This window comes from Pinus tabuliformis, chromosome 8, assembly GCF_031772625.1.
Source record: "Pinus tabuliformis cultivar Carrire ecotype Pingquan chromosome 8, CPIR1, whole genome shotgun sequence".
Taxonomy (NCBI): domain Eukaryota; kingdom Viridiplantae; phylum Streptophyta; class Pinopsida; order Pinales; family Pinaceae; genus Pinus; species Pinus tabuliformis.
The window spans coordinates 1,118,047,056-1,118,064,371 of NC_142294.1; positions in this window are offsets into that span (position 1 = coordinate 1,118,047,056).

Sequence of the window (17,316 nt, forward strand, 5' to 3'; positions counted from 1 at the left end):
TGACTATAATTATGGAAGTGTTTTTTCTCCTAGACTTCCACAACCTACAAGGTTTACACAACAACAATTGGAAGAAAAAAGAGAAAAGGGCTTTGTTACAATTGTGATAGAAAATACATTAAAGGTCATAAGTGTGCTGAGAAGAAATTATTTTACATTGATTGTGAAGAGGAGGAAGAAAATGATCAAGAAACGTCAAAAGAAGAGGATATACACCAGGAACCAACCCCAGAGAAAGAAGAAATGAATCCGACCATATCTTGTAAAGCATTGACAAGAATTACCACTCCTCAAACTCTCAAGATAAAAGGACATATCAAGAAGAAAAATGTTCAAGAAGTGAAAGATCACATCGAGCATCAAGAAATGAATCTGACCATATCTTGTAAAGCATTGGCAATAATTACCACTCCTCAAGCTCGCAAGATAGAAGGACATATCAAGAAGAAAAAGGTTCAAGAAGTGAAAGATCACATCAAGAAAGAAGAAATGAATCCGACCATATCTTGTAATGCATTGGATGGAATTACCACTCCTCGAACTATCAAGCTAGAAGGACATATCAAGAAGAAAAATGTTCAAGAAGTGAAAGATCACATTGAGCATCAAGAAATGAATCAACCCATATCTTGTAATGCATTGGAAGATATTACGACTCCTCAAACTCTCAAGATAGAAGGATATATCAAGAAGAAAAAGATTCAAGCAGTGAAAGATCACATCGAGCATCAACAAGAAGTTCTCCAACTTTTAAAGGATAATGCCACTTTGGTGCAGAATCGAATGAAACAACGAGTAGATCAACATCGCAGTGAAAGAATTTTTGATGTAGGTGATTGGGTATTTTTACGACTACATCTCAAGCAAGCTATTTATGAGAAGAAAATGTTGGCAATACTACATGCACTTAAGAAATGGCAACCTTACCTAATGGGAAGACACTTCAAGGTAAAAATGGATCATGATAATATTAAATACTTTTTAGAACAAAGATTATCCTTAGAAGAACAGAAAAAATGGGTCACAAATATGTTGGGTTATGACTTTGAAATCATATACAAAAAAGGGAGGCAAAACGTTGTTGCGGATGCACTCTCAAGAGAGGATGAGGATGTGGAAGAATTGTTTTGTGCTATTTCTTTTATGCAACTAGATTGGATAAATGAAGCAAGGGATAAATGGAAGAATGACGAAGAAGTGTGGCCACTCATTCAAAAGTTGTATCAAGAACTACTCAAGCGTTGAGGACAACACTTTTTGAAGGAGAGGGGCATGTTAGACCCCTATACTGCTAGTGTAACCCCTTATTGTTATTAGTACAACCCCCTTATTATATTGTTGTGCCCATGTAGTCCCCATATTCTTATTATTGTGCCCCATAGAAGCCCACTATTGTTATTTTTGTGCCCTTACATCATTATTGTTATGTTGGCTCTGATTATATTATGACCCCTTAGACTCTTATATATAGAAAGGAGGTCTTGTCATTTGTATCATCCAAGAATTGTTCATTTGTGTAATGTAAAGGAGGTTGCCCCCTCGAAGAGGCTTATTTCTAAGGCGTTCATCTATCTTTTCTATATTTTTGTGAGCTGGTTTCATAACATTGCATCATAATATAAGTTGAATAATGTGTATGTCCTATTATTGAAAGGCCTAGAAATTTATTTGATGTCGCACCTCCTCCTTAATCAGTCAAATGATCATGCCATAAGACCCCTCACCAAGGATTAAAATAAAATTAGAATATTTGACTTTTAGATCAAGGGCATGTGAAGGTTTTGGAATTCAAAATATTAAAAACTCACAAAGGGGTTTCTCCTCCAAACCTTGAATCCTAAAGGTTCCCTCCTTTTGGAAACATTCCAGGAAGTGGCTCTGAATTCAAAAGGTTAATTTAAAATTAATTACATTCCCTCCTTAAAACCCTCTAATGGTTACCCTCAAGGATCCCTTCCAAATATATAAATAGGCACTTGTTTCATCATCCAAAATATGTACACAGTGATTATATTTTGATTATTGAGCTCTGAAATGAAACTTGGCACTGTGGAGAAAAAGTAAAATCAAAGGAATGGTTTGCGTTTGGTTTTACATAGTTATTTTTGGGATTTGTTGGGCAGACCTTTTTGGTAGGTTGAAGGTGCAATACTCTAGTATTCTAGGGCATCAATTCTGAAGCAATTTGAAAAATGAATAAGGAAGAGTATGTATTAATTATATATCTTTGAAACCCATGTGTCTTTATGGATCGATTCACCTAAAAATTGTTGTGTACCTAAAGATACATCTTGATATGCTTAGATCTATGCAAATGTAAGTTATTTTATGGTTTGATTGCGGGTATAGGTGAAGTTTTAAATCTATGCTCAGTGAAGTTATTTGATACAAGGCTAATCATCAAAATTTAGTGAATTTTATTGGTGAAAAATAAAGGATACTTTCAGGTTTGATTGTGAAATTTTATTGCAGGAAAAGACCAAAATTATGGATCATTGGAGACTTAAATATCACACATATCATCTTTGATTAGGGAATTCAATTCTAAGTATTGTTCTCTCAGCTTGATTAAGTCTTGAAGCATTCAACGAGGCCTAACTTTTGTATATATATCTTGTTTGGACCTATAATAAGAATATGGATGAAGTGTAATGTTTAAAAGCAAGTATGTGTTTTATCTATTTGACACTTTTTCTGTGGGGCATCGTGTTCTAGCATTGTCCTAAGGCTCTGAAATAATCATTTTGGATCTCTTTCATGCATAAGGATTGTAGCACATTAAGGAGATCTTAAATTCTATACCTTTCTATTGAGACCTGGAAAGATCATATATATTGGTTGTAGTGACAAATTACAGACCTATGGTCTGAATTTCAAAGTTTATCTTGTCCAAGATTTGAGGATAATTTTGATCGCATTCTTATGCATCAAAACAAGATGTGTTACCTTGTAACTTCAACACATATTGATCATCATTCTCTCTGGTATGATTCGAATATTGCAGTACATGGTTGAAACAAGTTGTCATATATTCAAAGATAAGGATTTTATATTTGAGGGATAGATCATGTTGGTTTATGTCTTGTAAAATTATAAGAAGGCTTGATGCAGTACTATAGCAAGAGTGTCTTGGCATCCAAATCATTAAAGTTCAGAGGTTATTACAATTGTTGGTCACGACACCTGCAATCAAGGCATATTTGAGGTAAGAATTTACATTAAAGTTTACAATTTGAATCCATCATCATCCTTTGGGTACTTGTGTCTCAAGTTTGAGAACCAAAACATAGACAAATTGACAGAATTTGAAAAATTGAAGTTGATCAGTGTTAACTGATTTGCTTGATGAATCTTAAGAACAATCTATGTTGAGAATTTGGTTGAGTAGGAAGTACATTCACTATATAATTGAACTATACCTAAAAATTTGTAAGACACATGCCAGTAGGCCCCCTTGGATAGAGTTTGAGACTATTGCAAGAAGGTCATAGGGATGACCTAAGACATCTAGGACTAAGCCTCAGTACCAGCAACATATTGATTGATACATCCTTTGGTACTAGAAAATTAGCACTGGTTTGGGAAATTGCTCCATAAGCCTTTTAACGCATATTCATTCGTCATCATTGGAGTGTTTATGTCGAGGGAATCAATGGTTTCCATATAGTGACATTGACCATTGTAGGTTGCATGAGTACAAGACTGATGTCATAGGTCATATGACATTTGAGGATACTTCTGATCACATTATTTTGCATCAAAACAAGATGTGTTACCTTGTAACTTCAACATGGATTGATCATCATTCTCTCTAGTACAATTCAAAGATTGTAGTACAAGGTTGAAACAAGTTGTCATTTATTCAGAGATAAGCATGCTATATTTGACGAATAGATCACGTTGGTTTATGTCTTGTAAAAATATTAGAAGGCTTGATGCAATACTATAGCAAGAGTATTTTGGCATCCAAATCATTCAAGGCTAGAGGTTGTTACAACTATTGGTCACAACACCCGCAATCAAGGCATACTTGAGGTATTCATTTACACTAAAGTTTACAATCTAAAACCATCATCATCCTTTCAGTACTTGTGTCTCAAGTGTGAGAACCAAAACAGAGACAAATATTGACAAAGCTTTAAAAAATGAAGTTGATCAATGTTAACTGATCTGCTTGATGAATCCTAAGGACAATTTATGTTGAGAATTTGGCTGACTAGGAAGTACATTTACTATATCATTGAAATATACCTGAATAGCTATAAGACGTATGCCAGTAGGCCCCGTTGGGAAGAGTTTGAGACTATTGCAGGAAGCTCATAGAGATGACCTAAAGACATCCAGGTCTGAGCCTCAGTACCAGCAACACATTGGTTGATACATCCTTTGACCCTAGTACAACAACATTGGTTTGGGAAACTACTCCATAAGCATTTTAATGCATATTCATTCGTGAGCATTGAAGTGTTTATGTTGAGGGAATTAGTGGTTTCCATATAGTGACATCGACCATTGCAGGTGGCATGAGTACATGACTGACTGATACAAATATCAAATTGATTACTTATCACAAAGTAGTGAATTGGTTGAGGTTGACGTTTTGGTACAGCTAGGTTTGATGTGCAGACTAAGTAGAGCCATAATTATGTATGACAGTGGATTTTAGTAGTTAGGGTTTTAAGAGCATATTCGGCAGGGATTCTTGTATTTCAGTTTCGTTACATTCATTCAGAGCATGAATGTATCTAGTTTGAAAATTGTGAACCTCGGTTCGTCGATTGATCAAGGTGGTTGGGTGGCACAAGGTAGGAGAGTGGAGTCTCCTTCAGGTTGGAGCATGAACACTTCAGGGTGGAAGGGTGGTGCTAGGGTAGGTTGGATCTTGCAGGGGTGTTGAAGCATCCAACCAGATGCAGCTGCTACACAGGGTGTTAGAGCACCTTCAGGTTGGAGCATGCAAACTATGGTGTTGGAGCATCCTCCCAATTGTAGTTGGTAAACAAGGCATTGGAGTGTCCTACAAGTTGGAGCCTGAAAATCAGGGGGTTGGAGCCTCCTTCATTTGGAGCTGAAAACTTGATGTAATTATTTTTGAAGACAAATATTAAGAAGTGTTTACTGGTTTTTTATTTGGAGGGGGTTTTCCACCTAAAAAGACGTGTTTATTGTGCATTGTTGAATGGTGTTTTTTACTATTCATGTGATATTAATGTATGTTTATATTTATTTTTTCCTAATCATAAAGAATACTCTGTGAAAGAAAAATAACTAATTATAAGTGAAATACTAATTCACCCCACTCTTAGTATTTCCAACAGGGTACATGCTAAAGCATTGAGCGGGAGGACCTGGGTTGACGCGTCCCAAGAATTCCATCCCCAAACTTAAATAAGAAATGTGTGGAGGGGGGAGTCAGCGAGAGTGAAGCCAGGATGACTCGACAGTGGTAGTCATGGCAAGAGTAAAACGGTGGACCAACCATGAGTGAGGTCGTGCAGAGTGGTGTGAACCCACACTACACATCAACTTGGAGGCTACTTCTCAAGACAAGAAATCAGAGTGCACAATGATAATGGATGGATGACTGTTACACTAAAAAATGTCACCATGACTATTTACAGTTAGTATGGCTCTATCAACAGTCATGCTATCCTCCTGGGCAAGTCTTATGCCTCTGCTCTCCATGTCAAACTCCAAAAAGAGAGAAAGTCTTTGTAAATGTATTTATCTCTAGGTACGCAGGTTCTCTCAACCTTACCTGCGGGTACGCACCCAATGTTCACAAAAGCTGCGTACTTGTACGCTCTGTATGTAAAGGGGCAGGTGCGTCCCCCTGTAAAGGTCAAAATGCGCAAGTTTCATCTTTAAAAAGTTACTTGTGGTCATTTCTAGAGCATTCTAGAAGGTTGTTCGACGTGTATTGAGCGCCTCCAGATGGTTCATGTACCCCTACCAAAGAGGAACTTATCCCATCAATAAGGGAGCTATCCCATCCAAAGAGGGGATTATCCCATTGATGGTGGACCTGAATAACTTCCTCTAGAGCACTATAAATGTAGGCATTGGGCCAGAAGGAGGGGAGGTTGGAAGCTAAACATTTCTAAGGGTAGATGCTGCTGGAATTAGGACTCCCATTTAGAAGCTTGTGAGGAGAGATTGCCATCTTTGCTTGTTCTATTTGGAAGTGGGTGAGCTTTGTCAAAGTAAAGGAGAACTCTTGATGGACCCTGGGAGGGACTTGCACAACACCAAGGCTCAGGTTGTAATTGTTCCTTTTGTTTCCTATTAATGCAAATGAGTCCATTCTTCTCAATAACTTGTTATTTATGAGTTGTTTCATGTACTCCTTGGTCTGTGTTAAATATGTTTTATTCTATGAGATTATCAAGTGCTATTTAATCGTTTGATTGTTAGTGGATGCAGGTTTCAAAGTGAAGGAGGAGCTCATCCGGATCAGTGAGGCTGGACTGCTACAACAGCGTTGGATTACAGGTAGGATCTAAACACTTGATTTCTTATATAGTAAATGCATGTTTAGAGAAGGATTGCTCTTGTTTGTCTTGTTTGTCACTAGAGAGTCTTAGGCTCCTAGGGAGGTTGGTTGTGTCCGCACTATCGACTCTTTCCGCCTGACAAAATGGCGACCATACTGGGGAATCCATTGATGTGAAAGTATTTTCCTTTGTATGCAACTTTGATCTGAGAAAAGTCATTTATTTTCTGGTTTTTGGCTCTGTGACTTTGTTTTTGGGTGGGTTAGCTTAGGGTTAGATTCAATTTAGTTTTTCTTGGTTTTTTCAGTAGTACGCACCCTCTGAGTATTGCACAGTGCGTACTTGTACGCACTGTTGCTGTGTGCACAGAGCCGGCCCGCACCTGGCTTAACCGGTTGCCTGCGTACCCTGCTAAAAATTAAGAAATTTCCATTTTTTGCATTTTTTCTCTTAGATTTTGCTTTTTCTTAGTTTTTACTGCCCAGATCCATTAGTCTCTTGTCAAAGATCTTCACCTGAACTTGTTTCGATAGCATTGAGTGTTTTAGTGGATTTCATAGAAGTTTAAGCCCTAGGGTTTGATTTTTGAGTAGGTCTTGTAGTGACTTTGGCGGTAGGAGTTGTCAAGCCTTAGATCTCTCTGGTTTTGTCAGCCTTCTTAGAAGTCGGACCTGTCGTAAAGTCTACCTGTGAGAGAAACTTACCTTTGAGTTGTCTCTTTGGCAAATTTCGAAGTACTTGTTGATTGAGTATTGAATTCCATTTTATAAAAAGAACAAAAAGATTTGAGTTTTGTTTTGACTGGTCTTTTGATTGTGCATTAGCTGGTCCTTGACTTGATTGTGGTCAAGTAAAACAACCTAGAATCATCTTTGTAGGCTTTTGCCTCGTTAGGTTTGCTTAGAGTAAATTTCTTTTTGATTTGCTTGTGAGTCAAGTTTTCATAGATTTTATAACTTTTGAGATTGATTTTCATTAAAATAGATTTATATGCTTTATTAAATAAGAGAAAATACAAAAACATCTCCTTTGAAAAGTTTTGTTTCAAGTAGCTTTGAAGAGTTTTGAAAGAAAAAGAGTTTTTCGTGCACATAAGGAGTGGTCATGTTTGTATGCTTGGAAAGATAAAGAGAATTGTTTCTTTGATTGTCTTTACTAAGAAAGTTGTTTTCTATAAAATTTGCATTTCTCAACTCTCTTAGTTAGGAATTTCATTGAAAGAGAAAAGTAGCGTAAATCATCTTAGGTGCATCTTTGTAGTGGTTTGAGTCGAGTCTACACACCATTGGTTTCACTTCCGCTACCTTTTGTCTTTAAGAAAAACCATAAAATTAACGCTTAAAGTAAAATCAACGTAGTAACTTTTATTTACTAGGGCTCTGAAACACCAATTTAGATCAGGCTAGTGTCTTGGAGTAGGAAAGTAATTAACTCTCCAAGACAACAAAACCAAACAAGTAGCTTATCTTGTGATAGAATAAATCCAATTGTCTCATTTGTACTCTGGGAAAGCTCCTCTTAAAGGAGAAGCACGAGCTCGTGTCCGAACCAGTGAGGGGATCAATCCTCCCTCGTTGGGAACGACGCCAGACACACACGTATTACAAACGGTAAACCTCGGATTAACCATTGTCGAGGAGCCAGGGGTCACTTGTCGGTAAACCTTGGATTATTGTCAAGGAACCGGCAAGGGGATTGAGCTTGATACTCTGCCCTTGCGTGCTGTCGGAGTGTAGACTATTCCCCCAGGTGCATTTGTTGCGGTTGGTAACCTTAGTGACCATTATCTTTAGGATTCTACCGAGGTGACGGTGGAGGGAAGATCCCACTATACCTGGAGCAGACGTCGGCTAGACTCACTTGGATTTTCAGGGGGGTTCACTTCACTCGAGACGGTTAAAGTGGAGGAACTTGTGCCGGTCTATTCATTAAGCAGGTTGCCGGGGTAACTGTTCCGCCCGCCACTTCTGTACTGAATCCGGCGATGTTGGGTTTCATCTCCAACTAGCGTTTTCGGTCTGGAAGGCTACTGTTTGTGCTTGGTTTGACACCCTAGATTCTTTAGGCGTGTGATTCAAATTTGTTTGGTTCTTTAGAGACTTTAGGTGGTTTTGATTTGAGATTTTACTTTGTTTTCGTGTGTAGTAGTTAAAAGTTTTTAACTGTGGCGGAATTACCGAGACAGTCCCGTAGACTTCAGGGCCAGTCTCCTGAAGTTGTTTCTGTGGCCGAATTGTTGAGAAGATCCCGTAGACTTCGGGGTGAACCTCCTCAAGACGACCCCAGTAATCTAGAAGGTTTAAAGGTCCTTGTAACTCCTCCTAGTGGCAGTAGAGTAGGTTCACCTGAAGAAGGAGAATCTTCCTTGGTGGTCCATCCAGATTACCAAATTCTAGAGACAGGTTATAATCCCGAAGCTGTTACAGTTTCTGAGCTTGTTGGTAGTTTTTCGTCTACTAGTGATATAGGCGAAGAACCTGAAATATCTGAACCTGTTACTCCGACTTCTAGTGTTCCAGATTCACCAAGAGTAGAACGAGTTATCACCGAAAATCTTCCTACTGGTTTGATTGCTATTGAAGAACTTGCTCCAGAGGAAGAAATAGGCGTCTCTAACCTTGAGGATCAACTTACTATTGAGCTCAGGGAGCGTGAATCTATCTTTTACAGTCCTCCTAGAAATACTACTTGGTACCTTTCGTTAACCAATTATTTAGACAACTCAGGGGTAGGTTTTTCTACACCTCGTACTCCCTTTCCACCTAGAGGTATTTATACTCCTGTAAATATGTCTGGTCAGTCGTCCGTGTTTACTCAAACTCCTGAATCTTTCTTACACGGCAGTCCTTCTGTTCCCACCGGGTATCAATCACTTTCTGGTACCTTTGCGGGGGCATCTCCTCAACCCGTTGATCATGGGTTATTAGCTGGAAACAATGGTAATATACCATTGGGTGTAGGAGACATTTACATGATGTCAGGTTCAGTTCCCGTTTCCCAACCTCAAGGTGGCCAATTACCGCCTGGGGGGTAGCCTCAGTTAACGCCTGGGGGGCAACCTCAAGGTACACAAATCGTGTCTGGGGGGCAACCTCAAGGTCAGTATGTACCTATGGTGCAATACATGCCTCAAGGTCAACCCCAGCCTCAATATGTACCCCAGGGTCAACCTCAGTATCAATATCAACCTCAAGGGTATCAACCCCAAGGGTATCAACCCCAAGGGTATCAACCTCAAGGGAATCAACCTCAAGGTCAAGGTCAACCCCAGTATCCGTATTTACCTCAAGGTTATCAACCTCAAGGTCAATACTCGAATCAAGGTTATCAACCACCTCAAGGTCAGTCATATGTTCAAGGTATGGGAACTGCACCTTTCAATTATCAATCCTATCCTCAATCCGGTTATGGATCTCAGTATCCTCAACCTGTTACGGGTCAATACCCCGGAATGTTAGTGTGGGATCCATCACAGGGTCAACAGGTGTTGCAGCCAAGTATACAGTTGGTACCTCAAGCTGGACAACCCGTAGTTTCTGGTCCACCCCAGCAACCGCAACCTGTCCAGTCAAATGTTCAAACTTCTGAAACTTCGGTAGTTACTCAGCCACCAATTGCACCTAGTACTCCATCTCAAACGGCTGCTGCAACTACCGCTACATCTGCCGCACTTACTTCTGGAGTATCGACGGCTCTGGTTTCTACTGTCTCTGTAACCACTCCTCAGACATATTTACCGTTGTCTGGATCTACGATTCAAACCACGGTCCAGATGCCTACAGGTCAACCTGGTATAAGTACAGTTGTCACTACTCAACCTCAATTTGTTCAACAACCATACCAGGGACAGTACCAACATGGGCAAGCTGTCCAACAGCCGGTTTACCAGTATCAACCGTATCCTGGGTACACTTATCAACAACCTCAACAACCCCAGTACGGTCCGGTTAATCCTGGTTTTCCAGGAGGATATAATATCCCTAATGCGACTCCTGCTCCTATTTATCCTGGATGTCCTCCTCCTGGGACTGGTCTTGTGACCCAGAGTTTTAGAGATCCTAACCGGCAGTTACCGTTTATCGCAACTTTGGATTTACCAGACTTGACGTGCCTAACGAATGATCCAATTCAATATCTTCCGTTCTGGCCGCCAATGCCAAATAAGTTGCCCAGTGATATACCCAAGTTCGAGGATAAGTCTGGAGAGGATCTGTCCAATCATGTGATGACTTACCACCTCTGGTGTGCTTCAAATTCTATCTCAGATGATTCGATCCGCTTATGTCTTTTCCAGCGTACACTCATTGGTCTCGCGGCCAAGTGGTACATTGAGTTACCACGGGCCTCTTTTTACAATTTCAGCCAGTTAGCTACCTCGTTCTTAACTCACTTTCAGTTGCCGGTCAGATACGATAACGGCACGGAATTATTAACTTCACTAAAACAATCAACGTCCACGTATATTTCTGATCACATTCATGAGTGGAGACGTCGAAGAAGGTTAGTGAAAGTTTTTATCCCGGACCAAATCTTAGCTGAATGGTTTGTTAAATCATTATTACCGAAGATTACTGAAGATGTAGCTAAGGCCGGAGTAGTTACTGAGGAGCAAGTCATTGCTCAGGCGCAATACCTTGACTTAGTTTATACTCAGTCGGGTACGTTACACGAGAAGATTCCAGATCTTCCAAAATCGAATCAAATCGCTGCTGCTCCTTCGGGATCTCATGCCGTTGATGGTATGATTGGTATCGTGAATACAAAGAGTAAGAAGAAGTCTTCCAAGGCTTCAACTACTCCTATAATCACTTTGCCTGATTCCCCGACAGGAGAGTCTTCTCCTGAACTTTCCGCCGACATTCACGCTGTAGAGTCATCTACGGCCAAATCAAAAAACGGTGGAAAGAAGAAAGGAAAGAAGAAGGCTAAAGCAGACAAGGCTCCGAAGGAGAAAACAAAAAAGTCGGAAACCAATGACGAAAAGCGCAAACCTCGATATCCTTGTCTTATTTGTGAAGAGGATCATTTCACGAGAGATTGCCCTCATCGGGCCGAGGTTGTGAAAATAGTCAAAGGTTCTCCCACTCCTGCTGTGTTAAAAGATCCATTTCCAAAGCAGGAGAGTAAGATGATAGGTTCTTCCTCGACTGCCAGTGAAGAACCCATTTTGATGATGTCTCATGTGAGGATTGCGACTCGATCGCAAGATTATGGTAGTAAGAATCCTGTTGATGGTAAAGAAGCAGAATCTTCTCATTCTAATCCATCAACCTCAGCTCCTGGTTCCGATCCACTACAGATCGAAAAACCTAACCCGGACTTAGTAATCAAACCGCCCGCCAAGGGTGTACTTCGAAGGTCTGCTTTCAATCCACATGCGAGAGCAGCCCAGAATTACAACATCGTTGAGGACTTAGTTGTTTCACCCTCAGCAATGTCGGCTTTAGAAGTGCTGCAATCATGCCCAGCACAACGAAAATTACTTTTGTCGGCTATCGGAGCTGTTGATGTTTAGGACCCGAATCTGATAATCTTCGATCTAGAAAATAGTACACCGCGTCTACCCCATCAAATGGCTTTCCAAATTCCAGTGATAGTCAAAAACAGGCCTATTCATCGGACTGTGATTGATGAGGGAGCTTCTACGTGTATTATGTCGATTCAATGTTGGAGATCGCTTGGTTCTCCTTCGTTGAACCAATCCCCCACCATCCTTAAGGCCTTTGATGGCCGTGGGTTCCGTCCGTTTGGTATTCTACAGGAATTGCCTATAGGGGTAGAAGGTAAAACCGTTAGTCTGGATGTGGAGGTGGTTGATGCCCCTCTAGACTACAACCTTCTTTTGGGTCGAAGTTGGTCATATGCTATGACAGCGGTCATTTCATCGGTCTTCAGAGTAATTAAGTTTCCACATAACGGTAAGATCGTGACGATTGATCAGCTGACATACTTTTCATCCAACCCAGCCTCTTCAGAGAGTATCCAACATGTCGGTAAGACGACAATCCCTTATAGGGACGTTGGCGTAGGTTTAGTTAAAGATTCCGGTTTACTGGGAACTTTTCCTTTCCCTCCAATCAACGCAGACCCTTCATTTGCATCAATTCATATGATTACATCAGACAACATTATTTATGATGATCCTTGGATTGTCCCATCTGAATCTGAGATAGACTCATTCGGTGATGCTATGCCTTTGAGTCCATATGAAATTGCTTATGAAGCCGTCATGTCTTTTATCGACTCGCGTTCAACCGAAATCGACCAAATGAATGTGGTCAGTGAAGAATCACTTTTCACATCAACCTTAGAACGGATAACATTTCCCGAAGTCGTGTCATCTGACGAGCAACTTCGCGAAATCCTAAGTGTAGACGATCTACCATGGGAAGATCTCCATCACAGATCTTCGTTTTTACCTAAGGATGATGCCTTTGAAAATGATTTTTCATCTATCTTTACCGCTGAATATGTCAAAGATGCTCAGAATCCAACGAAACATTCTAATTCAGAGTTGAATTTAGGGAATATTTCTCGCACTATTCCCATTGATATTTCAGTGAAGCCCGGAATTGAGGAAAACATTCATATAGGTGCCTCAAGTACCGAAGAAGAAATTCAAACTTACAAGGCCCTATTCCAAGAATTCCGCGATGTGTTTGCCTGGTCTTACGAGGAAATGCCAGGAATCGATCCTGCCATTGTTGTTCATGAAATAAAGACCTACCCGGACGCTAAACCCGTCCGGCAACGGTTGCATCAGATTCACCCTCGGAAAGCGGCTGCAATTAAAGCAGAAGTCGAAAAGTTGTTGAAAGCAGGTTTCATTTATCCAATCCCGTTAACAGATTGGGTATCGAATATTGTTCCGGTCAACAAGAAACAAGGAACAATAAGAAACTGTATCGACTATAGGGATATAAATCGAGCTTGTCCAAAAGACAACTATCCTACGCCTTATATCGATCAAATTATTGATGATTGTGCCGGAAGTGAAATGTTTTCCTTCATGGATGGTTTTTTGGGCTATAATCAAATCAATATTCTACCTGCCGACCAACCAAAAACGGCATTCATTTGTCCATGGGGGACATTTGCTTATTGCAAATTACCTTTCGGACTTAAGAATGTCGGGGCCACTTTTCAACGGGCAATGTCTTACGCATTTCATGACATCAAGCACATTGTGCAACCGTACCTCGATGATTTGCCTGCTCATTCTTTACATCGAGCTGATCACCTTGTTCACTTACGAGCAATCTTTATGAGGTGTAGGCATTATCGAATTCGGTTGAATCCCCACAAGTGTGTATTCTGTATAGAGACGGGTCGATTGCTGGGATTTGTTGTTTCAAAAGCCGGCATTCGCGTCGATCCCTCGAAGGTCGAAGCTATCATCAAATTGCCTCCTCCTTCGAGTTTGCGCCAACTCCAAAGTTTGCAAGGGAAAGCGAACTTTTTACGCCGATTCATTCCAAACTACGCCGAGGTCACTAAAGGTTTTACACGGTTGTTGAAACAGAACGCTCAATTCTTTTGGGACGAGATTGCCCAACAATATTTTGATGCACTTAAGCACGCGTTGACCCATGCACCGTTGTTGCATCCTCCCAACTACAACCAGGACTACTTCTTATACCTCGCATTTCGCATTCCACCATTGGAATGGTGTTAGTTCAAGAAGATGAATTCGGAGCGGAACATGTGATATATTATCTTAGTAGGACATTAAACCCCACTGAGCTAAAATATTCGCATGTGGAGAAATTGGCCCTGGCAGCCGTTCAAGCTGTCCAGCGTTTTCGGCACTACATTCTACTCCGTCAAACTACAGTTATTTCGGATTGCAACCCTATGATTTATATTTTGACAAAACAACTATTAGGGGGCAAGTACTCTAAATGGATTGTTATCCTGCAAGAGTTCGACTTGGAGTTTGAGAAGTCCAAGTCTAAGAAATCCTTAGTTTTTGCGGAATTAATGTGTGATTTCCCGCGTGCTGACACAGAAACTGTGGCAGAGGAGTCCATTGCGGACGAATCTTTGTTTCTTATCAGTACTTTAGATCCGTGGTATGGGGATATAATCATCTATCTCCAAACCCAAACCTTTCGGCCTGAAGCTTCAAAGCGGAACGTCAAAAAATTCGGTTTCAATCCCAGCAATACAAGATTATTGGAGATACACTTTATCGCCGGGGGGCAGACTTAGTTTTTCGACGTTGTTTAACTCACAAAGAGGCTGAGAGGGTTTTGAATGATTGTCACTCTGGAGCATGTGGCGGTCATATGTCTGGGTATGCCACAGCTCAGAAGGTGTTGCGCGCTGGCTATTTCTGGCCGTCCATGTTTAAAGATTGTATCATTGCGGTCCGGAAGTGCCACAACTGTCAAGTGTTTGATCGCAAGATGCGCGCACCACCTGCTCCTCTCCATCCTATAATTGCCGTTGGTCCTTTTGCCAAATGGGGTATCGATTTTATTACTTGTAACCCTCACTCGGCCGGGGGGCATGCATATATCATCCTCGCGGTTGATTATTTTACTAAATGGGCCGAGGCGATGCCTACATTCGACGCAAGCGGCAAAACAGCTGCAGTTTTTGTATTCAATCATATTATAACTAGGTTTGGTGTCCCACAAGCAATCATCACTGACCATGGGAGCCATTTTCGAAACATCATGATGACTGAGCTTACAAGCCAGCTTGGTTTGCGCCACGATAGCTCTACTCCTTATTATCCGCAAGCCAACGGTTTGGTTGAGTCTATCAACAAAGTTCTGGTTATCATGATCCGGCGAATCATTGGTATTCATCGGTCGAATTGGCACAACATGTTATTTTCAGCGCTATGGGCATACCGAACTTCAGTGAAAACTTCAACAGGGTTCACTCCTTTCCAGCTAGTTTACGGCTTGGAAGCCGTGTTACCCATTGAATGCGAAATCCCATCACTTCAAATGGCTGTCGAATTACTCCCAGCTACTTCCGAAGAGGAGAAACATTTATTATACTTAGCTCAGTTAGATGAGACTCGATGTGACGCTGCATTGGCAATCGAGACTCACGCGAAGCGAATGAAAGCTCAGTATGATAGAAATGTGACCCCTCGAAGTTTTTCGGAGGGAGACCTAGTGCTATTATATGATCAAGCTAACGATAAGCTAGGTGCTGGAAAATTCGTTCCTATGTGGCATGGACCCTACATTGTAAAGTGAAAGCTAGCAAAAGGGGCCTATGAGCTGGTAGATTTTGATGGGGACTCTTTAGGTAAACCCAGAAATGGACTTTACCTTAAGAGGTATTATGCTTAAATGATGGGTATGGAGAATGTTAGTTAGGTTAGGTTTTCTTTCTAGCTAGTATGTTTGTTAGTTTAGTCAGTGTGCTTAGCTTAGAAAGTGTGTTTTTCGTCGTTATTCTGGCTTATCTTGGTTTTACTCTTGATATTGCAGATGTCGACGCCTCTCCAAACATACATCGGATTTGCTGATGGTGCTTGTCGTAGTACACGGAATATCTCTTCCGCAGCTTGGGTTATCTATTCGCCCTCTGACGAGTTAGTTTCTATGCATGGGGTAAGCCTCGGTCAAACGACGAACAACATTGCAGAATACAGTGCAGTGGTTGAATTATTATCTGAATCTATTTCATTTGGAATTCGACGTTTGATAGTGAGGTTAGATTCTGAACTTGTTGTATTACAGCTTAATAGAGTATATGCCATTAGAAATCTTGTGTTATTAAGGTTGTTTTTGAGAGTGCGTCTCTTGGAACGTGAATTTGATTACATTGAATATCAGCATATTCCAAGGTCTTTAAATACATTAGCAGATGCAATTGCTTCTCGAATGTTGGACAGACATTTACGATAATCATGCAAGTAAATTTAAAAACATTTCATCACATATTTTAAACAAAATGAGCCGGTAATAATGATATATATATATAGATAGGAGTGTGTCAAAAAAATATACATCGTCTTCGATCATAGGTTGAAAAACACCTTATGATCGGAAAAAATGATAAGTACAAAAAGCCAAAAATGTCATATGTGTCTAGAAAAGTGACTAGCCAATCACTGGTGGTGCTCTCTATACGAGACCACTGCCCGCGCTACCCTACACAAGAACCTCCTAAAAGGTCCTGGGACTGCGACCACATAGCGCTGAAGTCGAATAGGAATATCATCTATGGTGGTCTCTGGTATATCCGTCGTCAGACGCTCTAGATCCTGTTCCAGCTCGGCTAAGGTCTCTGCGGCCGCATCCTGTGGGGGTGGTGCTGGTACAGCTGGTACTCTCCTCTCAAAAGCCCGGAGGTTGGCTGGACGCCGTCGACCTACATCTGCATTTTGAAAATTTGTGCTGTCAGTTTGAGGCGATATATATAAAAACAAAAAAAAATATATAATTTGAAAACTTGTGAAAAATGAAATACCTCTGTCGTCCCACTGTTCTCCCTGTGGAAGAACCATGTCCGGATCATTCCGAAAATCCATTCCGGCATAAGGAAAGTCCTGAATAGCAAAGACCTGGTCCTCTAACCAGTGAAAATAACCAGCAGGGAATCGATCAACTGTCGCGCCCTCGTCAGGATGCCGGGCCATCACCGTAACCCATCGTATCAGCTTTGGCTCCCGAGGACCCAAGATATCAACAGTAAGATGCTGAGGGATCAGCATCAAAACTCTCTCTAAGGCAAAGCTCACAACTAGAGGCCCATATCCAAAGGTCTTCAGTTGTCCGTTCTTTGCCCTAGTCAGTTGGCCCTTCATGTTGGCCGACACAGCATCGCACCAGTTGAAGATGATGCCTCAAAA